This window comes from Pinus tabuliformis, chromosome J, assembly GCF_031772625.1.
Source record: "Pinus tabuliformis cultivar Carrire ecotype Pingquan chromosome J, CPIR1, whole genome shotgun sequence".
NCBI classification, from domain to species: Eukaryota; Viridiplantae; Streptophyta; class Pinopsida; order Pinales; family Pinaceae; genus Pinus; species Pinus tabuliformis.
Genome location: NC_142295.1, coordinates 409,337,733 through 409,347,850, shown reverse-complemented (window position 1 = coordinate 409,347,850; position 10,118 = coordinate 409,337,733).

Sequence of the window (10,118 nt, the reverse complement as noted above, 5' to 3'; positions counted from 1 at the left end):
GAGACATGCAAATTCAAAAATTCATGGAAGTCAAACAATCATGACGGTAGTCGAATAGCCACAAGGGTTAGCTTAACCCTTGGCTATAAATAACCCCATCATTTGTACATGAAAGGACTTTTCACCTTAGCTCCTCCCACATAGCCAAGACAGTCGGTAACATTTCCTTTGAGGAGTAAGTAGTGGCTCCAATGCCCCTCACACAGGGTTAGTGATATATGGTGTAACGATGTGTCTTGGAAATTTTTCTTAATTCAGAAGCCTACTAATAGGTCAACATGTTTTGACACACGTATTGTAATTGTTGTAAGACAAATATTTAATACTTGTGACGCATGTTTCTTTAACTTGTGTTCTACATATGAACTATTTCACTTGTTGTAATACATAATCTATTAATGGAAATGTGTTTTATATGTTTTTAATGGTGTCTTGCCCGTGTAGACTACTCTCGTGGACATCAGATAGACCTTTTACATAAAATTTGTTTTAATAACAATTGGACTCGTGTGGACTCATCTGCTAAGTGTTGTACGTGTTATCTTACCTTGTGTGTTTTGATTGTTGCATCTGTGTAGACTGCTCCTCCGGAAGTTGTGCATGTTGTATTGTGTTGTGTGTTCTTAGTCAATATCGGACTTCATCCCAACCAACTTGGGACTCACTACCACCCTCTCCCTCTAGAGTGAAAGAACCATTGACACAAGTCACACTTACACTGACCAGGGACATGAACCTCACTACTTGAAGACAAAGTAGACCACTCTCATGTGCTCACAAGCAAGAGTAGAGAAAAATCCTTAAGACAATGGCAACCAGGCCATCATACCGAATGGGATTCCCGCACCAAATAGTGTGAGGTCTAGTTGGAACTTCATACCGGGGTGATCCCTTGAATGTTAGCGGGTCTAGCACCGTCAATAAATACTTAGCCAATTTCTAAGTCTACCAACATCATATTTCCTTGCATTGTTCCTTAAGGAATTAACCCTATTAATTAGGAAATTCCTCAATCTATACTGTGTATTTCCTTTATGTCAATCTTTGACTGCATGCACCATGCATACAACTTGGATTAGTTTACCATTGATACCACACTACTATTGAAATCCAATCTCAACTAGATAACTCAAATTATCTTCTTGCATCAGTTATTCTTAGCTCATTTATTAGTTAAGTTTTTGATAACTAGAGTGATTTGAAGTTACACTTCCACTCTTCAATCTTCCATTAGTTCATCTCGCAATTAGAACTAGTTTAACCCACAATAACTCAATTTAACTGAAATAGATTTCCAGAAATTAGTAATGAGTCATATTGAACTTAACTCAAGTGTCTTGAACTTTAATTAATTGATTCATGTGAGCGAAAAGTGCTATGTGACCTTAGTTAACTACCTCCAAGTATTTTCCCCAAATTGAAATTCGAATTTTGATATAGTTTGGCCAAGGCAAAGTCAAAACTATATTTTCTTGTTTGATTTTCAACGCTCCTTCTCAGTATGAAAGCGATTATCAGATACCCCAATCTCACCTCCATTGAAATTGAGTTCTCCTCCTAAAAAAATCCTTTATCAAAATACTTTCATATTGTTCCTCTGTAGGAATGTATTCCAACAACATGGTCCTCCTCTGCACACAATCCCATAGATGGTGTTACCAGATGTTGATATGCTTGGATCGACCATGAAATACTTGATTCTTAGAGAGTTTTATAAAACTTTGATTGCCACAGTAAATCACAGTAATATACATCATATGACCAAATAACCCAACAAGAATCCTTCTAATCTAGATTGCCTCACATACTTCTCGACTTGTAGCCATGTATTTTTCTTCTACTGAGATGAGTGCCATAGATATATACTTTCTGTTGTACCAAGAAACCATTGTGGACCTAACACTAAAAATTCTCTTGATGTGCTCTTCTTTTTTGATGGAATCCTCGGCCAATTTGCATCTGTGAAGCCTTTCAGATTCACTCCCTCTATCTATTTCTACCAAAGACCAAACTCATTAGTGCCTCTAAGGTATATCAACACATGCTTTGCTGCCTTCCAATATAGTTTGGTTGTCTTAACCATTACTTGACTAAGCTCATCAAATACATAACACATGTATGGTCATGTGTTCACTAAATACATAAGTGAACCCATAAGCTTCCTGTAAATCATAACCTCCACTACTTCACCTAAATGAGCATCCTATTTCCTCCAAGTGCCTGCTAGAGGACTATCGATGGGTTTGCTACTCTATGTGTGAAACTTCTTCAGTATCTCTTTGGCATACTTTCTTTGAGAGATAAATAGTTCCCCATCTCTTTGTAATTCGTCCAAACCAAGGAAATAATGCATGAGTCACATGTCCTTCATCTTGAGTTCCCTTGCAAGATACTCTTTGCAAGAATTTATCAAATTCTCATCAACGGTTGAAATTAAATAATCGACATATAATACTATAATACAACATTTACCTTCAACAAAAATATCATAAAGGTTTGCATCTATTTCAATTTTGGTGAAGGTCAACCGAGTGAGGTATCTACCGATCCTAATTTACCAAGCAAGTGGTTCTTTCTTCAATCCATAAAATGCTTGCTTAAGTTTTTACACATGCAACTCTTTGTCGAAGGTCTCAAATCCTTCAATTCCCTCCACTTGAGAGAACCCCTTGGCTACAAATATGGTGTTGTGCTCCTTAATGCTTTCATATGCTACTTGCTTCACCTTGTAGATCCATATCAAACCCACCATTGATTTTTCCTCTCGTCCTATGACCACTTCCCAAACAATGTTTCTGATAATCGAATTATATTCTTCTACCATAGCATCAACCCATACTCGTTTATCTACAAATTCCTCGAATGAGGATCACTCAATCTCAACAACCTCACTCATTAGAGCCATGTATCTAGGTACCGATAAGGTGACCTCCTCTTCTTGCATTTTGATGTGGATGCTCTTACATTCTCTCTAACATCATGCACTAATATTTCAGCTTCCCTCATTTGCTTCCTTCCTTCTTTGGATGTCTCTGCTTGAGTGGGTGTCTCCACTCTCTACTCCATTACTTATGGGTGCTCCATAATTTCCTTAGTTTCTTCCTTTGGAGCTAAAACCTCATAATATGAATGAAATTGAATCTCCCTATACAGATAACACTTCATTACCTTCTCCTCATCAAACTTCTCTCCTAACAACTATCATCCGGATAGATGGAATGTACACATGATATTTGTGAGTTTTTTCTATGTACCCCACAAATATGCCCAACTCAGTTGTAGGCTCTAAATTTTTCCTTGCATCAAAGGAAACATGATAGTAAAATGATGGTCCAAAGACCCTGAAATGTGACACATATGGTTTCTTCCTTGAAAACAATTCTTCAAGTGTACTCATGCCAAGAATCCGATGTGGATTCTTGTTGTGGAAATAGACCATTGTGTTGCATGCTTCAGGCCACAAGTGTAGTGGTAGTCTTTGGTCATGCAACATCGCCCATGCAGCTCCCACAATACTTATGTTCCTCCTCTCATCCACCCCATTTTTTTTGGGTTATGTGGTGATGTCAAATCCTGTCGAATGCCTTCCTTTGCACATAAATTTTTAAACTCATTTGACAAATGTTCTCGTCTATTATAGCTCCTGAGAGCCTTAACTTTCTTGTGAGTTCCTTTCTCAAAGAGTGCTTTAAATTCAAAAAACTTGGAGAAGTCTAGTCTTTCTTCAACATGAAGAAAATCCAACTCTCGGTGAGAAATCATGTACAAATATAACATAATACCTATGCATGGTAGTATAGGTTGTCGAGAAAGTTCCACACACATAAGAGTGAATCATTTCAAGGACTTCTTGCGCTTTACTATCCTGGTCATTGAAGCTGGGTTTTGTGTACTTAGCCAATGACCTTTACATGTATCTCATTTCCCTAGTGCTCCTTTAGGTAGGCCTGTAGAATCGGTTGCGTGGTCTTCAAAGCATCATAGTGTAAACGGCCAAGTATGATATGTCATACTTCAATAATGTCTTGGATTTGTACCATGCTTGGTTTTGCACTCAATGTTGCATAGTCTTCCACATCTAATTTGTAGAGGTTATTCACTCGAATCTTGATCTTATTCACTTGTACCATGTAGATATGTCTAGGGAATTCCTTCCCTTTGCTAAATATCACATTGTAGCCATGATCTTTCAACACAACTATAGAAACTTGATTCTTCTTGAGACCTGGTACAAACATCACATTCTCTAGCCTAAGATGGGAGCAAGACTCCCTCTGAAAAGTAATTGTACCAATACTCATTGCACTATACCTTCCATCATCTCCCATCTCGATGTACTTGTGGATATCTGTCTCCTACAAGTCATTAAAAAATTCTGTGTTCCCTGTCATGTGGAATGAAGCACCATTGTTTGGGTACCACACACTTCCCATCATCGTAATTTCCATGCATAAAATGAGGGTTAATTCCAACTCAAATTGTCAATCCAAAGCTTCACCTACCGCTCTTACGGGATTATTTTTGGCATTATTGTGTTGACACTTCGTGGCATAGTGTTTGACTTCATGAGAATGAAATAACTTGATTTTGGACAAGTCTTTCTTCTTTCACCCTTGACCAGATTCTTCTTTGGATTGTGATTTCTTCCATTTCCCCTTATTTTCCTTTCCATCCAAGGAACAATTCTCCTCATTGTTAGATACCTATACCAAGAGGTTTCATATTTCATGATTGGCAAAGAAAGTTACAAATATGTTGTGCTTTGGTGATGCAAAGATCCCATATTTTCAAGAGGAGGTAATATGTGTACATAGCTTGATATTGGCTCAATTTTGGATGGGTGATCCAACAGCTTAATCCGGATCATGCCATGTTTCAATTTCTTGTTGTAGAATAGAGAAAGAAGTCTGTCCAAACTGTTCAATCTTGGCAGACCAGTAGTTAGGTAGAGAAATAAGGTTCCCAACTGCTTAATCTGGGACCTTGGAAGCAATAAGGGTAATTCTAGATAGAAAATCAAAAGAAAAAGCCAAAAGAAAAGAAAAGGCACATGAGGGTCTGCAAGTCTAAGTGCACCCTCCATGAAGAGACAAAAAAATGCTAGGCAAAGTTAATGGGTAGGTAGAAGGGGTTGCAGAAATGTCATTCCTTTCAATTGAATTTTGCTGGTTTAAAATAAAGGAAACATCAGTGGATAGAGAAGTTCCTCTTCTCCATCATCTTGCAGCAATACAAAGGAGCATGTCTAACTTCCTGTTTTCCCCCCCTCACATTCATTGCTAACATCCCATTACCAGTTATGTTCATGAAAGAAAATCAAGGTCTTGTGGTGGTTCTTGTCTCTTTAAAAGCCACATTTCTTGTGTAAAACTCTTTTCATTTTGATCTACTCCCTAAACTAAGTTGATTCCACATAAAACTTAGTGTTTCCACTCCTCATCCACCCCTTCCACTCATATTAACCCCTAACTTCTATTATTTAACTCCCAATACCCCCTATTCCCCTTATTACTATGTAAATTGTACAAAAAACCCCAAAATACCTATGTATCCCCTTCCCCGAGCATTATAGCTCTAAGTTTGGTTTTAAACGGTTTAAGCGCTAAAACATTAGAGCGCGACCCAAAGAGCGCTGATATATTAATCCTGGGATTAATCCAAGATCCGCTTGGATTAATAACCTTAATCCAGGCTTTGTTAATAAACCCGCGCATAACCCATTTTTCCCGTAACACAGTTAAAAAACCCACTTTTCCAATGTTTTTCCGGGCGCGAATTTCACAAATAATAATATTTTATTGGTCCCGCCTGACCATATCGTCCGGCCACCTCTGCCTCCCGCCAGCCGTCGGATCTGGGCTTTCCCATCCGATGACCCTTATCAATTTCGGAGCGACCCCGATGTACTGCTATTAGCTTCCGAAATTTGTCAAAGGGTGACGTCAGGCCTCTGCCACGCGTCACCCCCAAATTGTATCGGGCCGCCCTCTGACAATCCCGCTTCCGTATAAAGAGCGGTGCGATATCATACCGCTTACCACTTCCGGTTTTCCGCTGACCGGTCATGCCAACGTCACGCCACCTCACCACCGCGTCAGCACCCCCGCCCGCCATCGCTCTGACATGTCCTCCACCTATGCAGTCCCCGTGGACCACTCACAGGCCGCCACGTCAGCCAATGACGTCATGCTGACGTCACCCGACCTTGACCCCACCTGATGACGTCATGCTGACGTCATCCAAAAAAAGCGCCAATAACCCGAAAAGTCCATATTTTAGCCAAATTTCGTGTTTTTTGTCACTTTTGCTAAATAGACTGTTGCTCACCTCTGCATGCAAATTACGACCGTTCGTCGCCAACCTGCAGAAATCAACCCGAGGACCGTTGGCACCTTCAAACCCACCTGCATTTGTGACCATTTTCCGGCATTATACCAGGTATTTATCCGAATCATTCCCTTCCCGCTTGGTTGTGTCCATAATTGTCCGAAACTAAGTTAAAAAGAGTAAGGAAGCCTACATTTACCAGCAAATCCCCGGTAGCCAGCCTTCATTTCCAAGGGTTGAGTCGAAATTCACCTGCAGAGCCTCGTTTAGCCAAATTTTCACAAAATCTACAGTCAGTCCGTGCATTCGTGGACTTAAAACCTGAGCTGCACTAATTCACCGCGAAAACAGTGCTACTGGTCCCTGCATTCACTCAATTAACTCTCATTGGAGCATTCGAACTATTCTTACCACAGTTTACTCCATTTTCCTTGGCAATTTGCCTCACTGCTGCAAAAATACCCCTCTGTATTGTTCTGCCCACTGTAACCAGTTCTAATACAAATCATAGTACTACTTAACCATGGATGCACCAGTAGCACCTGTGGCCCTGAATATTGCTCCATTGAATGCCCCTCAGAGAGAGTTGGAGTGGAAAGCATTAGCAGATCTAGATTATCAAATATCAGAGAAAATGCTAATGCATAGCAAGTACCACATTCACTTGCTAAATGAATTAAAGATTAAGCATGAGAGTGGAATGGATGTATTGGGCATTTGGGACTCTTTCCTCCCTATCTTCAAGCTCCCTCAGGTCAACCAGTTTCCTGACCTAATCCACCGATGTGCTGACTGCTATGACCCCACTCAGAGGGCTGTGCTTGACCCTTCAGGCTCAGTTGTTTTTTATGTCACCCCTGAAGCCATCAGAGAGATGCTACACTTCAATACTGATAAGAAATTAGTTCCTTTATCACTGATAGATCTGATAAAGCAAGGAGCTAAGTTGGCAGATGCTCAAGTCACCAAGATGAATCAATTGTACATTGACTCTGACACCGTGCAGTACCCTCCCATTTCTCATGTATACCTCAACCAATTTGGCAGAGACCTTGTAGACATGATTAGTCCAATATTGGGCTATAATTCAATAGAATATGTTGATGAAACTGTGCTGGTGATGATGCTCATGTTTTCCCCTGGCAAGTCCCCAATCTGTTATGACTATGCCACTTAAATATCCAATAAAATACATGAACAATTGATGAACTTGGCAAGAGAAAGGGTGTTCAGATACATCCTATATCTACCACTTAATCTTATATTATCAGCATGAGAAATTTCCTTTTTTTGTGAAAAGAGTGGATGCACAAGGCAATCCAAGGTCAGTGGTTTATTGGTCCTCTGCCTTCCACTGCAGATCTTGTTCTCCATACACTTATTGTGAGTTTATAGACCTCTTCATCCACCCAGCCATGTCTCTGCTTCTGAGCTCACCTCCTCCAAGACTAACTGATGAGATGCAGAGGATTCTTCAGTTGTCTAAGGTATACAGCGTTGGGGATTGGTACTATTACCAAAACCACACAGTTATCAGAATATATGGGTGTGAGTTGCCTCCATACAGATTACCCAAATATGTGCCTATGAGATTGTTTGCCCTCGAGTACTTCAGGCAATTTGGGAATGCTGATGTACTCCATTTTTCAGGCAAGGGCAAGAAAGCACAGCTCAAAGTCAGAAACCAATTAGGCCACTTCATTTACAATAAAAGGGAGGAAGGTTGGCAAGAGGCAGATAGAATGCTAGAAGCCCTTGGCTTACAGACCAGCTTCCTTTGGAAACCATACGACCCCAATCATTTCATAAGTTTAAGAAGGGTCAGATATAGGCTGGCCAGTTATGACCACTTAAGGTTGCCTCACATAGAAAAATATGCAAATCAACTAAAGTGGAGGGAAGGCACCTTAGAGGAGGCTGCCACAAAAGAAGAACTAGGTCAAAGAGCAGTAAAAAATCTCCAAAAGTTGGATGACTTAGAGCTTTGTTCACAGGTATTTTCTCTTCCAGGCACTCAAGTGGGAGTAGCTGCCTCATCTTCTACAGCACATCAGCAAGCAGCCAAAGCTACTGATCAGGCTTCCAGCAAAGGCAAAGAGAAAGAGATGGAGCCAGAACAGCCACCTCATGAAGAAGTACAGCAGCAAAAAGAACAGCAAAAAGAGGGGCAGCCAATACAGTAGCAAGAACAAACAGTTGAAGCCCCAATATCCACTGGGCAGCAGGCACAAGACACTGTGCCTCATAGGCAAGAAAAGACAGTGGAGGCCTCAGTGCTACAAACTCCACAAAAAGAAGAAAAGGGAAAAAAGAGGGATAGAGAGCAGGAGACTCCCCTCACCACCTCCACAACTCACGGGGAGAAAAGGCACAGAATGAATCCCCTCTCTGAGGAAGAAATGCCTATTGGGAAATCTTTGGGCATGGGCCCACCAAGCATGGAGGCATCTGCAAGTTCCTTTCAGTAGGAACAAGAGAGGACAGTTGGAGGAGAAGTCAGCTCCTCAAGCCACCAAAGGGGAGCTGAAACAAGCATCAAACAACAATTTATTGATATCAAAAAGAGGAATGAGCCCCTCAAGGTGCAGCTCTACAACCATTTATTAAAGATGGCTCCTACAAACCAGCAGAGATTGATGTCTACCTATGATGTACATGAGGGCAAAATGGTAATGAGTCATTTCATGCCAACCATGTTGCAGCCACAGTCAGCTGTAGACTACATAAGGACCAACCTTGAGGTCCTTGCAAAAGACATCCACCCCATGGATCAGATTGAATTTCACAAGCAAACGGATGAGATGGTATATGCCACCCTTGCAGACAAAACATTGGTGAATTATAGGCTGGAAAATAGCCTAAACAACACAGCTGCCCAACTTGAGTTGGAGAAAGCATCTTCCCAGGCAAAGGACAACCGAATCAAAGCATTGGAGGATATCATTATAGAGCTTGGGCATGATCCCAAGGACACCAAAGCTATACAAGCGCTGTTGAAATTAAGAGATGCAGATATGGCAGCGTTAAGAAAAATGGTTAAGATCCCAGCAACTCTTCATCCTCAAACAGGAGAGGTTGCCCAGCTAAGGCATGACCAAGATGCAGCAGCTATGCTGGTATCATTATACAAACAGCTGATCCAGACACAGGAGAAATTGGGAGAGTCAGAGGCTGCACTGCAGGCAGCCCTACAACAGAAGGAAGGAGGCCAAACATCTCAGCCCCCTCCACAAATAATCAACCTTGAGGAAACTCCTCAGACTACTGCTCCTCCTACAGAACAGACAGCTCAAACGGCACCATCTACATCAGCACCAGCACCAACAATAGAGCAGGCTCCAAGCCTTGACATGCAGAAGCTAAAGAATGAAATTCATGCCTTAGAAGCCCAAATGGCAGAGCTAAATGAAGCCAGGGACAATTTGGCTAAGCTCAATGAAAAATATGACAAGTCAAAGCAAAGCATAGCTGAAAAGGGAAGAGAAGTGAAGGCTCTCAAAGAGAAGATAAAGGAGCTGGAGAAAGAGCTTACCCTTGACAAAGTGGTGGCTCAGCTCAAAACAGTTTTATGGGCCAACATTGGCCAATCAATCACAGACCAGTGGCAGTACATTGAGACTATTCATGAGCAAACAGAACTCATAGCCAAAGCACACAAGGAAGTCCAAAGATCAAGGGCATCTCTAGGAAATATGCCTGAGATAGCCAACAGAATGATTGATCAATGTGCTCAATAACCGCACAGGTCCTCAGCTGGCAGCAATGGGAATCTCCAATAGAACTGAAACCAT